Below are 10,709 nucleotides of genomic sequence, written 5' to 3' on the forward strand. Positions count from 1 at the left end.
CTCTTATTGGGAGAACAGAAGCTGAGCCTGTAATCTAACTAAGGCTCTGTGACATCTCTCTCAGAGGCAGAGGTCATGGGGGTCTTGAACTCCCAAGACAAGGTCAGAGAAGGAGAAGCCCTGCTGGTAAGTAGTCCGCCATTTTGTGACAAGCCCAGGAGGCTCTCTGGACAATGGTAGACTTTGACCTTAGGTAGCAGTGCAACATTCTAGGGTCAGTCCAGTCCTTTGCAGCCACTGATCTCTGTCTCTCCATTTTCCTGCTTTGAACTTTTCATGAAAATGGCATGGAACAGTAGCAGCCTTTTGTGTCTTCCTTCGCACCATGTGTGGCACTCCAGTTGGACTCTCTTCTTTGTTGGCTGAGCTACATTTCCCAAGAGCCAGCACTGTGGTCTACTAAGCAGCTCAGCTGGGGTGAACTCTGAGGATGATCTCCTTTTTCAGCTGCTGAGAACTGTGCTCTGTGGAGATTGGTCACATGGAGTTGTTTACTCCATGTCCGTAGTACTCTGCAGATGCACTGGGAGAGGAATTGCATACTCTTTACTTCCCTTCCCCTTTAAAAAGATTTAGTTTAAAAATTGTATGTATGTATGTGTTCCTGTGAAGGGGTGTGTGAATGTGAGCATGGGTAACTGAAGAGGGCAGAGGCATTGCACCTGACTTACAGGCAGTTGTGAGCTGCCTGACAGCCTGGGTGCTGGAATCGAATTCAAGTCCTTCCTAGAATAGTGCACACTCTTAGCCTCTGGGCATCTTCCCAACTTTCCTCATTTTTGGTGCTGAAGAAGGAACCCAAGGCCTGATGCCCAGCAGGCAGGCTTTCTACACAGAGCTTCTCCTCAGCCCTGCACACACCGTTAGCCACCTGCTCTTTTCCCCTGCCTCCCTCTTCTCCATCCACCATCAGAAGACTGAGGGGTGCTGAGTCTGAGCAGCTCTCCCTGTGTACAATACAGGAGCACCTTGTCTGCACCAGCTATTCCATAGACAGACACTGAGCTGGGCTCAGCTTTCCAGGCAGGTCCTTGGGCACACTGTGCATAATGCCACATGGCCCTCTGTGAAACTGGACATACCGGACATAAAACATATTAAGAAAGTTCTTGAAGACCGTGATGCTTCTCTCTATTGTTTTAAAGATTTACTTATTTTTATTTTATGGATAAGGGTGTTTGATGGCATGTATGTATGTTCACCAAGTGTGTACAGTGTCCACAGAGGCTAGAAGAGGGTATTGGACTCCCTGGTACTGAAATTACAATGATTGTGAGTTTTCCCAGGGATTCTGGGAATTGAACCCAGGTCTTCTGCAAAAGCAGCAAGTGTTTTTAATCTCTGAGCCATCTCTCCAGATCCTGCTATTCACTATTTATGTTCTGTAAGAGGAACACTTTCTACTAAAAGAAATATCTCAAAGAACCCCCAAACAAATGACAGATGAACCATATGAGTCTGGAACCCCTGAAGGCAACAGGCAAGGGCAGGCAAGGGCATCTGGCTGGGATGCTGGGGCAACTGGCCCTAGGAACAGACTCAGAGATCCAAAATGAAGGCTCATCTCCTCATCTGGGCAGTCTAGGGATGTGACTGAGCCTGGCCTGGGTGGGGCCAGCATACACACTGCTCCGAACTTTCTTGGAATGAAGTCCAAAGGCCATCATGAAAGCTGCACAGAAGTTGGCCTACTCCGTGCAGAAGGCAGTGGTAGCAGGAGGCAGTGCAGACCTACTGTGGGAGCCATTCCTTCCTCCTGCTATAAGAGACAGTTTTGTGCCTGAGCTAGGGGGCTTGCTTTTTACCCCTTCTGCAGAGATGTCTGGTCTCGGCAGGCAACCCAGCGGGCTGCAGAGGTCTCAGGGTCTGGAATTCCTTGTCTATGAAGTCAGTGGGTCCTTCTGGCTCGTGCAGAGCCAACCCCACCCCTACCCTGTCTCTCTCCTGGAGTATTTTTTTTAACTGACCCTCTGCTTCTGGAGAACTTGTGTCCTGCTGCTGTTTTAACATTCATGGGCCAAGTTTGAGCTCTTTGTGGCCACATGACAACTATATAGTAAATATGTTTAAGAACTCCATTTCACAGATGAGGAAACTGAGGCAGAAAGGAGAAACGACATTCCTGAGGCCATGTGCTTGCTAGTGGGGGGGCTGTCTCAGGGTCCATAAGTCTTACTGCTAGGCTCATGACCTGTAGAGCCGCAGTCTGGTTCCCACACTGCTGTCACACGTGGACACCTGCAGATGTCTTAAGGTGAAGTCCAGCCTTTAGCTCTCCCCCTCTCCAGTGCCAGGCTCAGAGGCCATGATCAGATCAGGTGGGGCTGCCCAGGGAAGCTGGCTTTGTGTCCAGCAACCCAGCAGCTTAGGCCCCATGACTTCATCCTCTCCACGCCCTGTCCACACCCTGAGAGTGACCCGACTATCCAGTCATTTATAAGAGGTTTCAAGGACACTGGAGGAAAACACAAAGCTACTAATACAAGGAATTACACAAACAGTGTGTTCAAGATTCTCCCTCTTCAGGCTAACAGGCTGCAGCATCCTCTCCTGCAATGGACATACTCCTTCTAGAAAGAACCCCGACTTCCACCCTTTCAGGTTCCCTTCCTTGTAGGGCAGCAATCCCTCTGAAACTTGGGGCTGTTAGAACTTGCATGGGCACTCCAACAGAGAAAGCAACATTTCTACCTGCACGCTCCCTGTCTTCTTGTGCTACAGTGTCAGGCTGGAGATGATTAATCGGAGAGTGTGGGAAACCATCAGTACAAGGTTGCCGGCACTCCCGAGACCCAAACGTGTGGAAATTAGAATACCATCTTCCAGGAAACTAATGAAAAACGCCTTTACGAGGCAGCTGTTCTTGGGTGTAAACTTTTAAAGAAGCCAGAGGGTCCAGAAGAAAGTCGGACCAGCCCCTGCTGTGGAGTCTGCAGGCCAAATGAATCCTGCAGGCCTTAGTCAAGCAGGCAGAAGGACAGGCCCAAGTCATGTGACCTCCATTTAGGAAGTGACAGACATGGGGAGCACAGGATTGGGAGCTACTCTGACATGCCAGCTGCAGAGGGTGAATGAACAGCCTGAGAGTCCACTTTTGTCACAGCATCTCCTGGACCAGCCTTAACAGTAAGTTGAACATTCAATCTTGGTCTTGTTTGCTTCAGAGCTTGCAACCATTTGTGGAATGCTTCTCTTATGTTTACAGAAAGGGGAAGCAAGGATCAGAAAGGTCAAGAAGCTCTGAGGGTGGTCCAGGGGCACTATCCACTGACCACAGAGCCTCAGAGGGGTGTGCCTCGGGATGGACAGACTGGGTTGAGTAAGGCCCTCTGTAAACTGCTGCTTCCCTATGGACTGACATTGCCCTCCCCAGACTCCCCTCCCCCCAGTGAAGGACTGTTAGGAGCAGAAGCAGAGAACCTGCCATCAACTTACCAGCATCCAGTGAAGGGAGACTCTGGCTTGCTTGTCTTCTGGACTCCCCTGGATTCCTACCTAGAAAGGACCAGAGATATTTCCTGTAGATGTCAAGCTCTTAACTACACCAGTGTGCTGTAGATTCTTATTTTAAAAAAAAAAGAGATTTACTTATTTATTTTGTTTGTGAGTACACCATTGCTCTCTTCAGACATATTGGAAGAGGGTATCAGATCCCATTACAGCCACCATGTGGTTGCTGGTGCTGTAGACTCTTATCTCCTTATTGGTAGAGAGGTAGATGGATGTCAGACTGCTTCCACTTTCTAGACACATACATTACACACACACACACACACACACACACACACGTACATGCGTGCACATGAACACACATGAGTGCACACACATACACACATGCACAAATGCATGTGCACAAGCAAGAGCAAACACACATGCACACATACATGCATGCACATACACACACATACATACACATGCACACATATGCACGCATGCACTAGCAAGCGTCATACACTTACATGCCCATGCATGTGCTTTCACTCTCTCTGTCTGTTTCTCTCTCTCTCTCTCTTTCTCTCTCTCTCTTTCTCACTCTTCTCTCTCGTTCCAGAAATGTATGAATACCTCCTCAAAAGGAGATTCCTGTCGAGAACCTCTGGTCTCACAGTGTGGAGAGCCTGGGTGTCTGCAGAGTGAGGCCTCTAGGTCAGACCATTTTCACCTGGGCCTCCAGAGAGGGCCCTGGAGAGCCCTCTACATTCCTGATGGCTCCAAGGATGCCCGAGATTCTCAGATAGGAACCGGGAGCCTTCCTGGGAGAATGTTTGAAGTGTCTCTTCTGTCCTGTTTGTAGCTGTAGGGCTGGGACTGGGACTTTATAGGCTGTGACCTCATGTGACCCCTGTATTGCTAGAAGGAGGAGGCACAGCCACTGTCCTGGGGCCAGGACCCAGCACCTCATGGCTGGATGAAGTCTGCATGGATCGTCTAGTTTCATGCTAGAGGGAAAGTGCCTGAAACTCCACCCGTCTGCTGGAGCTCTTCTGGAAGGACCCCAGTAGGGACTGGAGCTGGAGGATGTGGGGCTACCTACCGGTAGCCTGATTCAAGCCACAGCAGAGGAGCAGTCTTGTTGGAAAGCCATATTCAATCTCGCACAGGACGGGACACATGGAAGTCCACCCCATAGCTGGCTCTGGGCTTGGTGCTGGATGTCCATGCAGTGGCAGTGGTACCCCATCTTCCTACTCTATACTGGGTGGTCCCTGCTCACCCTGGAGTGAATACTCTGCTGCTTTCTGCTGTGTGCCCTCTGGCAGTTGTCCAACCTCTCTGGGGGCTGTGAGTGTGTGAACTGATGCCCCTCAGAGCATATGAGCCTTTGTGAGCACCGTGAACAGTCAAGCAATGAGCCTTTGTGTGCATCGGCTTCACAGGCAATGGTGCACAGATGTACCCCAAGGGTACAGTGGCTTCTCTGTGTAGAGAGGATTCACCATGTGGATCCTTGGTGTGAGGTGAGGCATCTGTTAAATGTCCATCATCTGCTCAGATCTGCCTTCTAAGGGGAACACCAGACCAGTCACAGTGTTGGTGGTATCTCTCACACCATTACCAACACCAGACAGAGAATGCTCTTTATGAAAAAAAATTACATGTATTTATTCTCTGTAGTGTGTGTGTGTGTGTGTGTGTGTGTGTGTGTGTGTGTTCTCCTTCCATCATGTGATCCCGGGGATTGAATTCAGGTGATTAGAATTGGTGCTGAGCCATCCCATTGACTATAAATGTGTGTGAGTGTGTTCTTAGAGAATTTTATACATGTTTTGATCATATTCACCCTACCTCCCCCAACCTTTCCTACCAAATTCCCAGATTTGTTAGTATTTTGACACTAGAATATACCATAATCAATTAGTTGGCTTCTCATCTCTTTTTTTTCTCATGTCATGACTGTTTATTTTCTCCCGAGAGACACCAAGCAAGACACCTTTAGGCCAAACATCATTCCATCATCACATCTGAACCACTTGCTCCTCTAACTCTAGAAGCTGAACAGAGCCACTTTGAGAGAAATTAAACTCCACGTGATAACCCCAGACAGGACCACTGTCTTTCTTTCCACTGTTGCAGATCACAACACTGGGCAAGGCACGCTTCTGAATTTGATTTTCAAAGTAAGGAGGCTGAGATACCTACCTCAGAGCCTGGATTTAACCACTTTAGTGAAGATGTTTGCTATCTGCTCTACTACTGCATCCAGAAGGCGGCCATATAGTCAGCTGTCTGCAGTACAATGGTGACTTCTTATTACACCATGTCCTTAAAAGATCACATGACTCATAGGGATTAAACTATGGACCTTTCTTACTCATCAGCAAATCTCAAAAGGGTAAATTATTTGGAATTTTCTTAACTACTAAAAGTTTAGCTAAGCCCTCATGTCCCAGTGGATAGCCCCCTAAATAACCACCAGGAGAGAAATGTTTTGGGTTATTATTATGTGTGTGCTTTTTTTAATTGTATAATTCATTTATACAAAGAAATCATTTGATTGATCTATTTACAGCCTTTTCCAATTTTCATTTCCACTGGAGATATATTTCGCATAATGCTTAACAATGACTTGAACTGATTGCCAGTATAACCCTGGGCTGACATAGGGTCTCTGTTCTTCTCCCCCCTTTAAAGAGCAGGACCCCATTCTTAATGCAAACATTTGCAGTGAAGAATCATGAGCTTTTTTTAAATGAAGAAAAGCAACCAGAATTAACCTAATATGGTCAAATTTCCAACACATTGTCCAGCTCCTTTTCAAATGCAGCATTTGCAGATATAGAACCCAAAGCAAACACGGTTCATGTCCCCTCTGCCTTCTACAACTTCCCACATCCCTCAAGCCTGGCTGCTCCTATCTCCCTCCTCTGGTTCAGCCGGACAACTTACTTTACACAAGCTACTCTTCTCTCCCCTTCCCTCCACTGTCCCAGTCTCCTGCCTTCTGTCTTGCTTTTCAGACAACACAAAAACTTCCACCCAATCCGCTGGGCAGTGGTGGCGCACACCTTTAATCCCAGCACTTGGGAGGCAGAGGCAGGCAGATTTCTGAGTTCGAGGCCAGCCTGGTCTACAGAGTGAGTTCCAGGACAGCCAGGGCTACACAGAGAAACCCTGTCTCAAAACAACAACAACAACAACCAAAAACAAAACAAAACAAAAACCAAACTTGCACCCAACCCTTCCTGTGGTCCTTTCAGTAGTCTAGAATGTACTAAGTCATTTCATGGGACTTTACCACCCTGACCATAACACATTGAAAAAAACTGCAGTTTTCTTAATTGGCTCAAACAATATGGCTTGGTTTCACTTGATAAAATTAATATGATACATACACACACATACACAATTAGGAGGAAAAACTTCAAGGACATGCCAATTTAAAAAGGCATCAATGTAAAAAAATAAAAGCAAATATTAAAAACTACTTTACAATAAAAAAATTAAATAGTTGGCTGAATAAATGAATGAAGAAGGAGAACCGTGCAGTGAGAGACGGTCACAGGCGTTTGCTCATTCTAGTTGAGACAAAGGGGAAAGACATCAAACTTCATGCTTGTTCTCCAAGGAAGTGGGGCTTCACTGTAAATACAAACTATTTCAAACTCAAAACTGTTCCATGTAGATTGTGGATGTCATTATTACAATCCCGTGCTTCATTTGAGGTTTAACAAAGAACACTGATAGAGTTTCAGCATTTGAAAGCTTTTAGGCCTGGCAAACACCGTGACATTTGCTCAGTCCTGGAAAGTCATGGGGAACCCAGGTGAGGACAACACCGGCTCCACTCATATTTCTTCTGAGAAAATATACCAGATTGGCATGTTCCAAATAATCCATGAAAATACCTTCTTAAAGTCTTCAATTTAACAGTAATCTGTGTATCTTTAGCTACCATTAATAATGACAACGATGACGATGACAACGACAACAACAACAACAACAATGATGACGACGATGACATCAATGCCATGACAATGATGTGAGTGGGGGGAGGAAGGGAGAGGGAGAGAATGAGAGAGAGACCCAAACCATGAACACATTACTTCAGGTACAGAGTAACCCTTGATGTTCCCATTACAAGAAAAACTGTACACATTTATAAATAAACAGTTCCCCACCAGGGAATAAACACTTTATACCAAAGTCTCTTTTTGCCACCTGACTGTGCTTTGTCCCTTGCTCTTCATAATCCAGGCTGAGGCCACTGTGCCTTCACGTTCCTGGTGTCTTCTGCTGACTGTACACTGGAGCCACAATCCAGGGCGCTTTCCTCGTCTCCCTGCATGACACCAGGAACCACACATGACCATCGCTGGGCTCTGATTCCCAGCAGAAGGGTTGTTCTCTTCACACTCTTCGTGAAGGTTTGGCAAGCCCTGAAGCTCTAGGGGGTTGGCGGCCTGGTGGATGATTGAATACAGTTGAACCACTGCTGCTTATGGAACACGTCATTGGATTGCAGTGTGTGGGACTGACCTGGAGAAGGGTCTTGGAAGCAGACCCTAAAGATATTTTTAGCTTTGTCTGAGTTGCCGAAGGCCTCTTGGAAGGAGCTGCCCATGTGCACATCCCTGTCCTGCAGGTCTTCCAACACCAGCTCCTGGATTGGGATGGGCTGCCAGTAAACCTGGTACGCGTGGCACTCATTTCGGGTGACAGGCCAAGTCAAAACCAAGATGTCTTGAAATAGGAAAATGTACAGTTTATAGTCACTTCATCCTTCAGCTCCCCATGGCACAGCAACACTTTCTTCACTTCGGTCCGGGGATCCTTCTGCTTCTTGTCCAAGTACTTACTCCAGCTTGTCAATGTAATACTGACACTCAGATTCACCTTTCTTCAAGTTGGTATCAGAAAGAACTCCTTGTATTATCAATATTGCTTCCTCCAGGAGCTGAACATCAAGGTGGTCTTTGGGAGTGTGTCTAAGGACTTCTTTTAACAGTAAGGGGTACTTGACAAGGTGACCTAGAGGGATATCTAGGAAACTCCAAAGATCTAGTTTTTGACTGAAAGGAGACTCCAGATGGCACTGGAGGAAAATTTGAACTCTTGGGTCTTGTTTCTTCTGATCCAGAAGAGCCTTGGCCACCTCTGTAGGCATTCAGGCCTGGTAACCAGTTCACGAGAATGTGACCAATCTGCTCCATGGTCCCATTGGGCTTGGTTGCTTCTCCTATCCTTGCTAACAGATCTTCGTGCAGAGGTATGCAAGTATCCAAGTCTCCGAATTCGTGTGTGAGTTCCTCTTCTGACTCGATGGACAGCTTTAACATGGGGTCATGATAGGCCTTTCTAGTGAGCTTGAGAGCCTCAGTTAAGTTCTGTTCTCCTCAGGACAATTCATATATTGCCTCCTGACATTTGATCTCTTGAGTGGTCAAGGACTCCTTCATACTGATGTCTAGCAACTCTAACCATAGTGCGCTGCTTCTTCTCTTGGTGGGTGTAGGGACGGTGGACCTGCTTAATGACTTCTGGACAGAGGCTGGGGATCTGTGGTCACCACGAAGGGTAAATGACTGTATGGTTTGACCAAAGTGACTGACTGCTCCATTTCTTACAGGAGAGATTACATTTGCCAAGGATGTGACCCGAGCTAGAGGTTGAACTTTTTTATTGCTTGGCTCCTCCTGCTCCTTGAAGGGCTGGTTATTAACATCTAAGACTTGGATCGTCCTTTTAATGGGCAGGAGACCTCTGATCTCATCATGTGCCACCATGCTTTAGAAGTGTCCCTTCAAATCTTTCGGGTTAGTCCACATTCGAGTCAGCCCACATGCGTGTCAGCCTGCAGGGCAACACTGCCAAGGCATTCTGAGTGCTCAGTCTGGCAGCCCTGCACCCATGCCTACAGCTCTCAGTGGAGCTCTACTTTATGTAGAGCTCTTCGCATCTCTTTATATAGTTGTAGCTATTTGTTTCTTTCTAGTCTGGATAGTTTTATGTCAACTGGACACAAACTATTTTAGAAGAGGGAACCTCAATTGAGAAGAGGCTTCCACCAGAGGCCTTTCTTCAGAGCATTTTCTTGATTGATGTGAGAGGACCTAACTCACTGTAGGTAGTTCCTGGGCCCTTGATCTTGGATGGTATAAGAACAGGCTCATGTCCTGAGATAACATTTGCATTGCTGACCTCTGTTGACTGTTTTTAAAATAAAAAATATTTTGCAGCTTAAAAGAAAGAAAGAAAGAAAGAAAGGAAGGAAGGAAGGAAGGAAGGAAGGAAGGAAGGAAGGAAGGAAGGAAGAGAGAAAGAAAGCAGGCTGAGCAAGCCACAAGGAACAAGCAAAGTAAGCAGTATTCTTCCAGGGCCTCTGTATCAGTGCCTGCCATCAGAGTCCTTCCTTGATTTCCCAGGAGCCATAGGTGATAGATCTTCTGGAGCTGGAGTTATCGGTACTTGTGAGCCACCTGACTTGATTGCTGGGATCTCTCTCTCTCTCTCTCTCTCTCTCTCTCTCTCTCTCTGCCTCTCTCTTTCTCTCTCTCTGTCTCTCTCTTTCTCTCTCTCTGTCTCTCTCTTTCTCTCTCTCTCTCTCTTTCTCTGTGTGTATATGTCTGCATACATTCATGCATGCATGTAACACAGGGTGTACCAGGCTGAAACTGTCTTAATTGAAAGGGTTTATTTTAGTTCACAATTCCAGGTTCTGTCCATCACAGCAAGAAAGTCAAGGTGACAAGCTACATCACATCCACAGTCAAGAGCAGAAAGAACGACTGTATGCATGCTTACAGCTCAGTCTACCTTCTAATTTCTTGCATAATCTAGGATCTAAACCTAGGGAATAATGTCACCCATAGTGGGCTGGATCTTCCTACATCAATGCAATCAAGATAGTCCCACACAGACTTGCCCACAAGCCAACCTAATCTAGACAACTCCTTATTGAGACTCTATTCCTAATTATTCTATATTGTGTTAGTTGATAATTAAAAATAACCATAATATACACACACATCTTTTGTAGATACAAGCTGTGTAGAACCTTCAAGTGTCATGTATTAAGAAGACTGGAAAGATAGTTCAGTGTGTAGAGTTTGCCACACAACATGAAGACCTGAGTTTGATTCCCAGTAACCACAGAAAACACTGGCCATGGCACTCACACTTGTAACCCACCCCATCACTGGAGATGTTCAGAGATAGGCAATCCCTAGAGCTCTGTGACCAGCCAGCCTGGCTGAATTGATGTGGTGGTT

General features: G+C 46.4%; 1 pseudogene; it reads right to left on the reverse strand.

The window, feature by feature from the left end:
• Positions 1-7,885: 7,885 nt before the first annotated feature.
• On the reverse strand, positions 7,886-8,605 carry LOC116091609 (annotated as a pseudogene).
• Between the last annotated feature and the right edge of the window lie 2,104 nt (positions 8,606-10,709).

This window comes from Mastomys coucha, unplaced genomic scaffold, assembly GCF_008632895.1.
Source record: "Mastomys coucha isolate ucsf_1 unplaced genomic scaffold, UCSF_Mcou_1 pScaffold15, whole genome shotgun sequence".
Lineage (NCBI taxonomy): Eukaryota > Metazoa > Chordata > Mammalia > Rodentia > Muridae > Mastomys > Mastomys coucha.